At 46.7% G+C, this 12492-nt stretch overlaps 1 pseudogene; it reads left to right on the plus strand.

Moving 5' to 3' along the window:
* The first annotated feature begins 10422 nt into the window (after window positions 1-10422).
* LOC136470523 (uncharacterized) lies at window positions 10423-12323 on the plus strand (annotated as a pseudogene).
* The last annotated feature ends 169 nt before the right edge of the window (window positions 12324-12492 follow it).

Genomic DNA, 12492 nt, shown 5'->3' on the forward strand with positions numbered 1-12492 from the left:
TCCAATTAGCCTTGCATAGTCCACCTCCTTCTAATTAATCATGCACCCAACTAGCCCTGTGAGTCAGCGAGCGATTGGAGTCGTCCCGGTGAGCTTACATCCTACAGTGAGGTAATGCGGGGCATTCTCCTCGCGGTGGTCCACCATGGCCATCGAGGCGGGTGCTTGGCTAGGGCGTCGCTCCTTGATCCTTTGTCTCAATTAAGCGGTGCAATTATGTCTCCTTGACTCGGTTGACTTGCCCGTGCAGCGGTTTCGTCGACGGAGCAGTTGGTCGCCGGGAACACCTTCGCCGTAGTCGGCGTGAACCGAAGCCACCCCGCGCTCGTGGCCAACCATCTTGCTGAGCCTCGCAACATCTTCTAGTCTGTCCTACACATATCTGGTGAGGTCCTCTTGCTCCTAGGGTAGGTGATTGAGCCGGTTAGGGCCAAGGCTCGTCGGAGCGCGTGGTCGCCTCTAACGAACGTAGTGTAGATGCAGTGTATGTGGCCGGCTCGTTTGGGAGTAGAACGGGTATGTCTTGGACCTCTGGGATGTTACCAATGCGCTAGGCATGGAGTCTAGGTAGTGATGGTAGCGTGGTGTTAGGTGCTTTCGCCGGTGTCAGTGTTGTCGCGGCCAGACCCCACCGCGGTGCATGGCCACACCTATGCGCTGCACCATTCTTAGTGTATGATACCTCTATCAATGGCGCTTCGCTCGTAGAGTGCTAGGGAGGTGTTGGTTGAGGCCGAGGAGGCCCGTGCTCGCCGGCGTTTGGCTGGAGATGCGTGGCCTCTGTTGAGTTCCGGCTAGGGACTTTGTAACGCGAATTCAAAGTGAACCGGGGGTTAAGTGCGAGAGTTAGTGAGAGAGGGGAATAGTGGAAAGGACTATGATTCCATTTGATTGGAAGCCGAGGGCTCTTTTGCAAAAGGCAACGCGCGCGGGGTCTTCCCTCCGTGGGCCGCTGTCACGCGTGGGCCGTGTCGTGCTGGGCCACGCCAGGTGTTGCGCGTGTGCGCGCGCTGGCGTTGCGCTGGAGTGGGCCGAGCCGCTCACTCATGGGCCGTGCGGGTAGAAATTAGTTTTTCATTTTCCAGTGGCTTAACAAAGATTTATTCAATTTAGTTTTGAGCTAAACTTTGAAAAAATAATAGTAAATTCTGTAGATGTCCAAAAATAGTGAAATAAAATTTGTTAGGTTCACAAAAAATACCATCTATCTGTTAGTGTAGTTGGTTTATAGTTAGCTGTGATAATGATAGGTTTATAAATTCAAATTAGAGAGCTTAGTTTATGTAGATTAATATTTGTAGGAATTTTTGTGGCAAATTGATGATAGCTTTAACTATGAAATTTTTACAGTAGGATCATTAGATTATTAGGTACTCACTATAATTTTTGTAGACCTAGAGTAGGTTGATAAATAGAGTAGCTAGTACCCCTTGTTTTATCATATATAGAGTAAATCGGTATTAAGAGTAACTATACCTTTAGTTGCTAAGATAATATATGTCATGCTTTATACTTGTTAGTGGTAATAGTATGTAACTTAGCACCTTAGTCGGTAGGACTAGCTTAGTAGCTTGATAGATATATTTTATTTTATGACCTGTTGTTGCCGTATTACTAAGTGTTGCATCATCATTTCATGCATGTAGATCACGACTTGGTAGAGTTTATGCCCGTGGACGAACATGACTACGAGGAGATCATTGAGGAGTACAAGGAGGAGATCCTCGTGCAGGAGGGAGCCTCGGAGCCTTCTGGTGCTGACTTTGTTGACCCATCGTCTGCCCAAGGCAAGCCCAGGTGCATAACCCATATTTTATGATCACTGAATATATATATGATGTGCATTTACGTTATAGATATTTTATAGAAACTACATGCATAAATATATCTACCTATGAGTCATACTAGTACAGATCGAGTAGCTGCTATGCTCAGGATTTCGGTAGCGTGAGTAACCTACCATTACTCACAACAGGTGAAAATTATGATCACTGATGATAAAATGGTGGAAAGAAAAATAGTGACTGGACAGAGATATGGTTTAGGTATTGATTGATGTAAGAGGTTGTGTCCTGCGGCCAACATGGCATAGCTTGGTTATACTTTTCCCTATCTATGTCGGTTAAGGACCGACCGTTGCATTAGGCTCTAGGCAAGTCACAGATCTATTATCCTAAGCACATACTTAGGTATGGGCGTAGGGAAGACTTGTTGCTCTCTTGTCGTTGGTTCTGGCTCTTTCTGAACTGACTGATTGGAGGCGGGGATGGTGAAGGTCCTTGCACCGCACTAAGTCCGAGACTTAGAAGCGGGGGCTTAGAATCAAAGTTTGGATGGAGACCTAGACCCCATGACAGGAGGGTGATGGGTTAGTCCTGCTTGTGCTTAGGATACAAGCGGGGTGTGTATTTTTAGGGTACCTAGCTGGGGGCATTGATTCATGAATCACCGGCATTCTGGTATGGCTTATCTACGGTCTAGCATCGTAGTAAGAACTGAAAGATGGAAGGTGATGAAATAGAACTGATTGCTCAACTCTTGCTTGAAAGTAGAACAGGTGCTTACATAGAATAGCTAGATAATAAATTAATCATGGCTGTTAATAATAACATAAATAAGGACTCACTATTAGCATTGCTTTCTGCAAAAAAGGAAACCATCAAACCATAAATTTTTGCATATCCCTTGGAGTCGAAAAACTATTCTCACTAGTCGGATAAGTCTTGTGAGTACATTATGTACTCAGGGTTTATTTACCCATGTTGCAGGTAATGCTTGAGGAGTACCATTGTTTGGAGGATTCTTCTGGTGGGCATAGATGGATCCTTATTCTTTATCGCTAGATGTTTATTCTTATTTTCGCTGTTTAATATTCCGCACTCTGACTTTGAAAATATAATAATGTAATTTTAAGAACTCTGTATGTATGAAATTGATTAAGTATTGTAACTCATTCTCATTATTGGATCATTGGAGGAAAATGTGGATCTTTCGGGCTCTCCCTTGGGGTGCACTCGACGGATACCGTCCGCTGTAGCTTGCTTTCGGGGTGCTTAGTGTCTGGTGTAAGGCGAGTGCCTCCGTAAGTGTGTTATTTCAATGGTTCTGCCACAGAGAGGGCACCGTGCTAGGAGGGAGAGTCACCGACTCCCCTGCAACACCGCCACGCCACCTCTGTAACAGAACCGACCAATTATACGAAATTAAGTAAGAAAATCATCCGCCAGAGCAGACGATTTAGCAAACTTAAGCCCGTATAACCTGGTAGTCCATGAAATCACGAAGGATTTCAAACCAACTTCCATTCCAGCCAAGATCGTAATAAGTTTAGCGGTCACCATCACATATTACATAAAAGTTCGCAATCTCAGATACATCAGAGTTTCAACATAGTTATTACAAAACCAGTTTGAATAAAAGTAGCGGAAGTCATTTGTTCAAACCACACATACTCACGCGGAGTTTAAATATAGTGCCAGCAAATGATCATCTCCAACAAAAGCATCAGACGAGACGTAAGGAATGACCATGCCCATGGTCCTAGGCATCACCCATCGCAGGATAAAGGCAATTGATACAGTAGCCATAATACATCTGCCCATCTGCAACAAGTGGGAATAAAACCCTGAGTACGAGAAGGTACTCAGCTAGACTTACCCGACATAACCGAAAATAAATGACACCAAGGATTATGAAGGGCTTTATAGTAGGGTAGCTGACTCATTTGCAAAAGAAGCATTTTTAGCCTTTCAAGAACCTTCCTAAAAGCATTATTGTCAATTTAATTATTATTAACCTGTCGACTAGATTTGCACCTATACTAGAGCAAACATATGATTAAGCAGATAATGATAACCAATGATCATTAAACAACTTTCATACTGTCATATTTATTATAATTGTCTAAGTGTTCCATAAACATTTACTACGATGAAGTAACTCAAGTCAAGTGCTCACTATCCAGGAGCGATGGCGATTCGAATCGATTCCTAACCAGCTGGTGATTTATTCCTTACACAAACCTCACTCACCTGCTAAAGTGAGATATTGATCACCGAGTCAACTATCCAGGAATCTCGAGTTTGCTAGGAACCACATGTACCCGGGGGCCGACCGACTGCACTTTGGTCTTATCATCTCGCCCCCGTGTCCTACCACACCTGCTCCGGCACAGTGCGCTGCGGGCAATCTACTCGGCCCGAATAATCTCCTAGCTTCGTGGTCAGAAGGTACTTTATCCGGTCAGCTAAATATAAGGCATGCGTTCAACATGACTCGAGGCCCAACAATGGTCGATCCTTAATCGACATAGACGGAAACACTACAGTCCAAAACTCTACAAGTCTCCGCCCGGTCTCAACTTCATTTAACACTTAGTTATACCATGACTTCGTAGTCATCCAACCAGATCCAGGTAACCACCTATAGCTCGCAGGTGACAGGAAATCACCCGACTTCTACCGGTCTAAGCCAGCTAAGCATTGACTCGACTGTGGATACCCGGGTAATAAGGATATAGTATAACAAAGGTAAACAAGGTATAATGCAGCAACGGTTGCAAACAACTCCTGAACTCAATGCATCAATTAAAGTAAAGCATTTAATTAATAATTGCAAACTGGGAGAAAATGCTCCAGGGCTTGCCTCTCTCGAAGGAGCTCGGACGGTGATCGGGGCACTCCGGAAGTTCCTCAACGTCCTCCTCGTCGGCTTCGGGCACTTCCTGCGGCTGCACCTCGAACTGCTCCTCGGATATGACGACTGGGTTCTCGGTTTGCGATCCTGTATGATGCAATGTGCGTAAGTGCTTATGCAATCGGTGCATCGGATGAGATGAATACAATGGATATGTTTAAATGCAAGGTAGTCAACATCATCCAAGAAAATATACTATAAGCACATGTTATCTATTGTATTCTCTTCTACTACTAATATGTTAAGTCAACATATCTTATGAAATGCTTCAAAGATACACCAAAGCTTTGCTAATTTCTTAAACACATAAAGCAATGCTTAATTAAACCCTAATTAATAATAGGTTTGAATAGCAACCTCTATTTTTCTTGCTTAGAAAAATCTTAGAAAATTACCATAGCACATTACTACCCTAAGTAGTCTACCGTCAGATTTTCATGGTGTTTGAATGAGTGGATTAGCCTACACAAAAATCACAAGCTATGGCAGGATTATGAACATAAAAATACTTTAAACTGTGAAAAGTGTCAAACAACAGAGTTAGTATTTTTCCTAGGTTCTTCATAGTATACAATGACTGTATAAAAATTATCACATGCATGTTTTATACAAAGTTTGCCCTCTAGCTAAAATAACAAAATTCAGCCATTAAAGGTACTTGAACTACACCTCAAAATTTTCCCACAGCACATGCATGAAACATATTTTTCCTAGGTAGTACATTACATAGGAAGATTAACAAACTTAGAATCATATTTTTCTAAAGCCTATAGATTTTTCTATATATTTTTCAAGTTATCAGCAATATACATGATTAAATAAAGTTCTACAGAAAAGTATTTCAAAAATGACATGCAAAAATTTTCCCAAGTAGATCTGATGATAAGGAACCTAGACAAATTTATTTCAATAGATTTGGAGCAACTTTGAGTATCCAAACATTTTGTAAACCATTTCTATTTTCAAATAATAAAGAATAAATTGAAAACAATTCCTTCAATCGCTACTGGGCCAGCCCACTAGAATCAGCTGGCCCACGGCCGCTTTTGGCCTACGCGGCCCGAGCGAAGGGGAAAGGGGAGGCGGCCCAACAGGGCGTCGGCCCACGGCCTTTCGGCCTGGCTCGGCTGAGGCAGAGGCCACGCTGGCGCTTGCGACGTCGCGGCGGCGTGGCTCGGCCATGAGGCCGGCGGCCATCTCCGGCCGAGACAGGGTGAGTTAGCGGGAGCACACGATGTGCGAGAAGCTAGCGAATGCGGTAGGGTAGCTAGGCGGGGTTGGAGAAGAGGAGGAAGGGGCCTTCCATGGCGACCGAGCACGGCGGCGCCATGGCCGGCGGTGGCGAGGCTTGAGACGGCTCTACCTGAGCTCGGCAGTTGGCGCAAACACGAGCATGACTTGAAGGAGAGCAAGGCAGAGCTGCGGGCGCGTGATTGCTGGCTGAGGTGGAGGAGCAGCGGCGGATTTCACCGGTGGGTGCGGTGGCGCGGCGAGAGGCAGAGCTGGGGGCGCTTGGCTCTGGCGGAGAGGAGAGGCAGCGCGGGAATGAGCGAGTGAGCACACCGGCTACGGTAGGAATAGGCGGGCGCGTGGGCGCGGGCATAGACCCGCTGCGACACGCGACGGCATCGACGGCGCATGGCCGCCACACGGTGGGCAAGCTCTGCCGCGGTCGGGCGCGCGGCGCGGCGCGTCCGTGGGCAGGCGCGCGTGGAGGCAGGCCAGCGCGGCGCTGGGCTGGGCTGGGCCGAGGCGAGGCGCACGGCGCGGCGGACTGCTGGCTGGGCCGGCTTCGGCCGTGGGCCAGAAGCGAGGCGGCGGCCCGTGAAGGAGAAAAAGCCATTTTCCATTTGTATTTTCAAAGAATTTTTAAATGCCAACTTTCAAAAATTATTTTGAGTAAGAAAATGACATCTTTTGAAAATGTACCAAAAATAAAAGTTGATTAGAATTTAATTCCCTACAACTTTGCTTTTATGACCAAAGCCAAATTCTTTCTAGATTTTGAATTGTAAATTCAAAGTCCATGTTTAACTCAAAACCCTAATTTTTGGGAATTTATTTTTGAAGCCAAATTTTGAATTAATTTGAATACAACCTTGCTCCAAAAATTGAACTAAACAATCCTAGATGATTTACAATAGTAGCCAACCATGTTTTACTAACCTAGCAAGCAAAAATCAGGGCAAAACAATTCTAACAAAGGTATGCAACATTCAGGTTTCACAACATGTTTCAAATGTTTCGAAGCAGTGTTTCAATTGTTATTTACATGATTAGGCATGTATGATTTGGATGCTTGATGATGCATGATATGTATGATTTGCAGTGACTAAATACAGGCATAACACCGAGGTGTTACAACCTCCATGGATCTCGCTCGTGCTCCATGGATCTCACCGGGGCAGGGGAGAGGGCCACCAAATCCGCTGGCGTTAGGCGCTCCCGATGGGTAAGGACGCCGGGATGGGGGTAAGGAGCCACCGGGGTGAGGGAGGACACATGCCAGGGTGGATGAGGGCACCTGCGACGGCTAGGGAGGTGGCCATGGTCGCACATGGGGGTGGGGCAGGGTGCAAGCGCGGAATAGATAAGAATAGGGAGGAGAAAGTGACGGCAAGCGGCGCGTACGGGAGTGAGCGGTGGAAGACGTTCGTCCAAACGAGAATTTGTTTTTGTTTAGGGCCTGCTCCTGGGGAGACATGTTTAGATGCAAAGTCACTGACGGCTGATAGGAGCATTATCAGAAAAAGATATAGCGACCATTAGAACTACATTAACGGTATACCCGGCGTGATCGATGATAGCATTAAGGGGGTACGTCGTAAAAATCCATTTGTTAGTAGCCATCACAATTGCACATGCGCAGTAAGCCTGTGTTTAGTTGGTGAACAAAATTCCAAAATTGGGCCAGATTTTGGATTTTTGAACTAAACGGGGGGTGAAAAGCGGCCCGCGTACGTTTTCTGGCCTGAGGCCCAACGGCAGCCGCAAAACCACATCCCACACTACGTGGGCAGGTAGCACCCCTCCATTCGTGCATTCGTCAACCCTAGCCCCGCTCTCCCTGCACGCGCTCTCCCCTTAGTGGCCCCGCCGCTCGCCGCCTCAGCTAGCGCACGCGCCCGCCTAGACCCACCAACCCGGCCGGTAGATCTACGCATGGCATGCCCGGATCTAGTTGCTGCACGGTCATGGCTTCGTAGATGGATGGCTTCGATGATGACGGCTTCAACGGAGGTGACAACGCGAACTTCAACGACGGCTCCGGCAGCAACGATGGCACACGGTACTTCCTGGCGGGGCGAACCCGCTTTTGGGATCATCGTTGTACGAGGGCTTCACCGACCCGCCGCCACCGTACATGGGGTCCAGCGGCGTCAACCCTCCCCGCTGGGGCCTGGATTCCCTGGAGCTCAACGACGGCGTGGGATGGGCTGGCATGGACGTCTATGACGCTGACCTTTGGTCCGACCCTGGTGGTAGCCAGATAGGGCCGCCTCCCGTCCGTGTTCCTCGGTGGCAGAACCTCACCTACGAGCAACCTTGCAGCGCCTACTTTGGAGAAGGCGGTGATGGCACGGGAGGGCACGCCACTGAAAGCATCTAGACCCCTAGTTGGATTTCGGTGATTAATGTCAATACAATATTACTATGACTAACGTGTATTTTGTAGAGGCAATAAAGTTAGGTCATGGTAATGGAGATCGATTGGGCAATCGAGGTGGTCATGCCCCTACGATGGAAATTGTTTCGGTTTTCAAAGGATGGACGACAAGGTTAAGGATGACTAGTTCTAAGTGTCGATTGGAGTTGGAGTGATACTTAGAGTAGTTTAGGACTTTGTTTTTCCTTTGGACATACTATTAAGGGGGGTATGGACGGGTAGCTTGACCTAGGTGAGTCTAGTGAGTTAGGTGTGGTGCACACTTGTTAAAACTAGCTCTAGGTAGCTCCTATGAATGCCTAAGATCCTTTGGAGCAAACTTCATTCATATATGTTCGAGAGATGGAAGTGAATGGAGGGTCAAATGCTGACCGGACGCTGGCCTCAGTGCGACCAGGCGTTGGCCGTAGGGTCCGATCAGTTCATTTGATCAACAGACTACATTCGATGCGACCGGACGCTAGAGAGGTCAAGTGACCGGACGCTGAAAGGCAGCGTCCGGTCGACTCCAGTAAGGTTCCAGAGAAGGGAATCTACGACCGGATGCGTCTGGTCAGTACTGATCGGACCCTAAGGATTCAGCGTCCGGTCGAGTCCAGTAAGGTTCTAGTAAGGGTTTAATGCAACCGGACGCGTTCGGTCAGTGGTGACCAGACCCTGCCAGCGTCCGATCAACACATTTTCACTGGTTCATGGGTTGAACTGACCGGAGCGTCCGGTCAATACGACCGGAGCGTCCGGTCACCCCGCAGAAGCTCATAACAGTTTGTTTTTTAGGCTGCCTTATAAATAGAAGCTCCACTCGTGTGTAGAGTCACTTTTGCTCATTCCAACAGCTGAGAAACACGTTTGTGAGTGCTAAGAAGAGCAAGGTCCTAGTAAGGTGATTGAGATTTGAGAATCCAAGAGAGTAGCCTCATTAGTGAATCAAGAGTAGCAAAGTGTGCATCCATCTTCTTATTAGGCTTTGCGTGGTCAAGTGAGAGTTCGTGCTTGTTACTCTTGGTGATCGCCATCACCTAGATGGCTTGGTGGTGATTGGGAGCTTGGTGATCACCCGGAGGAGCTTGTGGGTGACCCAACTCAAGTTGTGAGCAGCTTTAGGTGATTCATCGTGATGGAGTATCAAAGAATCAACCTGTAGAGAGCACTTGATCCTTACGTGGATTAAGGGGGAGCTATACCCTTGCACGGGTGCTCCAATGAGGACTAGTGGGGAGTGGCGACTCTTCGATACCTCGGCAAAACATCGCCACTTTCCTCTCTCTCTTTACTTTGAGCATTTACTTTGAGTATTTACTTTGAGCAATTCAATACTTGTCTTTACATTCATAGAATTGCCATGCTAGAGTAAGTTTGGAACATAGGTTGCAAGTCCTTTGTGCATTAGTTTGATAAAAACAATGGGTTAATTGGGCTATCCATAGGATTTGATTATTGCAAGAAAATTTAGAATTAGCTCAATTCACCCCCCCCTCTTGGGCATCTTGATCCTTTCAGCCACATCAAAAGCTATAGGAGGTGACCACATGCCGCGCATCCATCATGGGCGCGCCTCTGCCTCAGCCGTCGAGGGTGGAGGAAGGGGCCGCCATCGCCGGTGTCGCGGGGCTGTCCCACACGTGGACGACGACATCGTGAACCCGATGCATGCTACCCCCGTGGGTCACATCCCGGTAGTTTTCCTCACCCATCTTCTATCTTGCATTGCTCATGTATACTGTTGTGTTCGAATCATTTTCTATTCGCCCCATCATTGCCTATTCGTCGGTGTGAAATCATGTCTTATCAAATCGTTTAGGCTAGGAACGATAGGGGAAACTGGTGTGAGCCCAATATAAGCAAGTTTTACCAAATCTGGTGCCACCAAATTGATAGTGGCAACTGTGTCCATGGCTGCATGAACAAGTCGGGGTGGAGAGATTTGATTGCAAGGTATTATGCAGCAACAACCTTGGTTCATGACAAGGACCAGTTCAAAAGTAAGTTACTCCAGCTTAGGCATTTATGGCATTTTATAAACGACCTTCGGAAAGGCACTGGCTTAGGCAGGAGAGACGATGGCTCCATCCTTGCTACTGATGCTTGGTGGGAATCTCGTACGATGGTATGTAAGCCATCTTATGTTGAATCATTTACTGTTAAAATGTTAATATTCCATGATTCACCTATACCAGTTTTTTAGGGACACCCCGAGTGGAAGAAGCTCAAGGACGGGTGGCCTCCGTACTTGGACGATTTGGACCGGATGTTCACCGGCAACGCTGTTGATGGCTCAACTTCGTTCTGTCTTGCACAAAGCAATACATTTGACATGGAAAGTTCGGATGACGACTCCAATGATGAGCACGACGACCAACTTACGCCGCTTAGTGTCGGCACTAAGAGGGCAAGCAGCACCAGCACAACTGCCTCTAGCCCGAGCAAGAGGTCCAAGAGCCCCGCTGTTAGGACCATGGATGGTCACATGAAGGAACACAATGATATTTCAAGGCAGAGGCTTGAAAGGATGACAGCCATGTGGCAAGAGAGGAACCAAAAAAAATGAGGACCACAACAAGGCGCTGGAGAGGAAGGTTGAACTAGTGCTACAATTGGCAAGACAGTGTGGTGCAACTGAAGAGACCCCAGCTGAGTGGATGGTCGTGCTCAAGATCGTGCAGAGTGAGCCTGTGATGAACTTCTTCATAAGCTCCTTGCCCCAAGGAAGGATGCTGACGATTAAGCAATATATCGGGGTCCTCCCCTAGACCTTATTTTCTTAAGTTGTCTACATAGTTAATAAGTTATGTCATTTGAACTATGTGAGATGTGATGGGTGTCATTTGTCATTGACCTAAGTATGTCATGTCGAACACTTGAACTGCTTAATTGTAGTATGACTGGATATGGCTATTATCTGTTGATGTATGTAGTGCATGAGTTTGAATAACTGGCATCAGTCAGTTCGAATAGGGATGCATGCTAATGTTGCCTAGTTGATGTTGAAAACTGATTGAAACTGTTTTTCATTTTGACAGGAGGATGTCCAATCAATAGTGACGGGACTGATGTCATCGAGGCAAGCTTGTTATGAGAATGATTTCAACGAGTTCATCAGTGACTGGATGGAGGCAGAGGATGATGACAATGCTTTCCTGTACGGTATGTACCAGTATGCCTACCACATTGACAAGCACTTGTCAAGGTCAGAGTATAGATAGCCAGTCATTACTGGTTTGGAATGGGTACATAGTAAACTAGGAAATAGGAAGGTCTGTTATAACGTATTCAGAATGAGCCCTGATATGTTCCACAGTCTGCATGATCTTTTGGTAGAATCATATGGGCTGAAATCTAATAGCAAATCAGCATCTATTGAGGCTCTTGGGATGTTTCTGTGGATGGTGGGGGCTCCACAATCTGTTAGGCAAGCGGAGGACATGTTTGAGAGGTCACTAGGGACTGTGCATAGCATGTTTCACAGGGTCTGTTGTCAAGCTTGCTGCTGACATCATTAGGCCTAATGACCCAAATTTCAGCACTATGCATGATAGGCTAAGAAATCCTAGGTTATATCCCTACTTCAAGGACTGTATAGGGGCGATAGATGGGACTCATGTCCCCTGTGTGGTGCCTAGTGATAAGTTTGTGCAGCACCTGTGCCGCAAGGGGATGACAACACATAATGTCTTGGCTGTGTGTGACTTCGACATGCGATTTACATTCGTCCTAGCTGGCTGGCCGGGTTCAGTGCATGACATGAGGGTCTTCAATGATGCGACAACAACATACACCAACGTGTTTCCACATCCACCAACAGGTATATAATTAGTTGGTTCTACTTTTGTGCATGCTAGTTCAAGTTGATGATACTAACTATTGTTTGGATGGTATAGGCAAATATTACCTTGTGGACTCAGGGTACACTAACCGACCAGGTTATCTTGCACCGTACAAGGGAACAAAGTACCACCTGTAGGAGTACCGAGAGGCACCAGAACCTCAAGGTAAAACTGAGATCTTCAATTATGCACATTCGTCACTTAGGAATGTCATAGAAAGGTCATTTGGAGTGTTGAAAATGAAGTAGCGGATGATGAAAGAAGTCCCTAACTTCATAAGGGTGAGTGTCATAGGGGATCGGCACT

This window comes from Miscanthus floridulus, chromosome 8, assembly GCF_019320115.1.
Source record: "Miscanthus floridulus cultivar M001 chromosome 8, ASM1932011v1, whole genome shotgun sequence".
Taxonomy (NCBI): Eukaryota; Viridiplantae; Streptophyta; class Magnoliopsida; order Poales; family Poaceae; genus Miscanthus; species Miscanthus floridulus.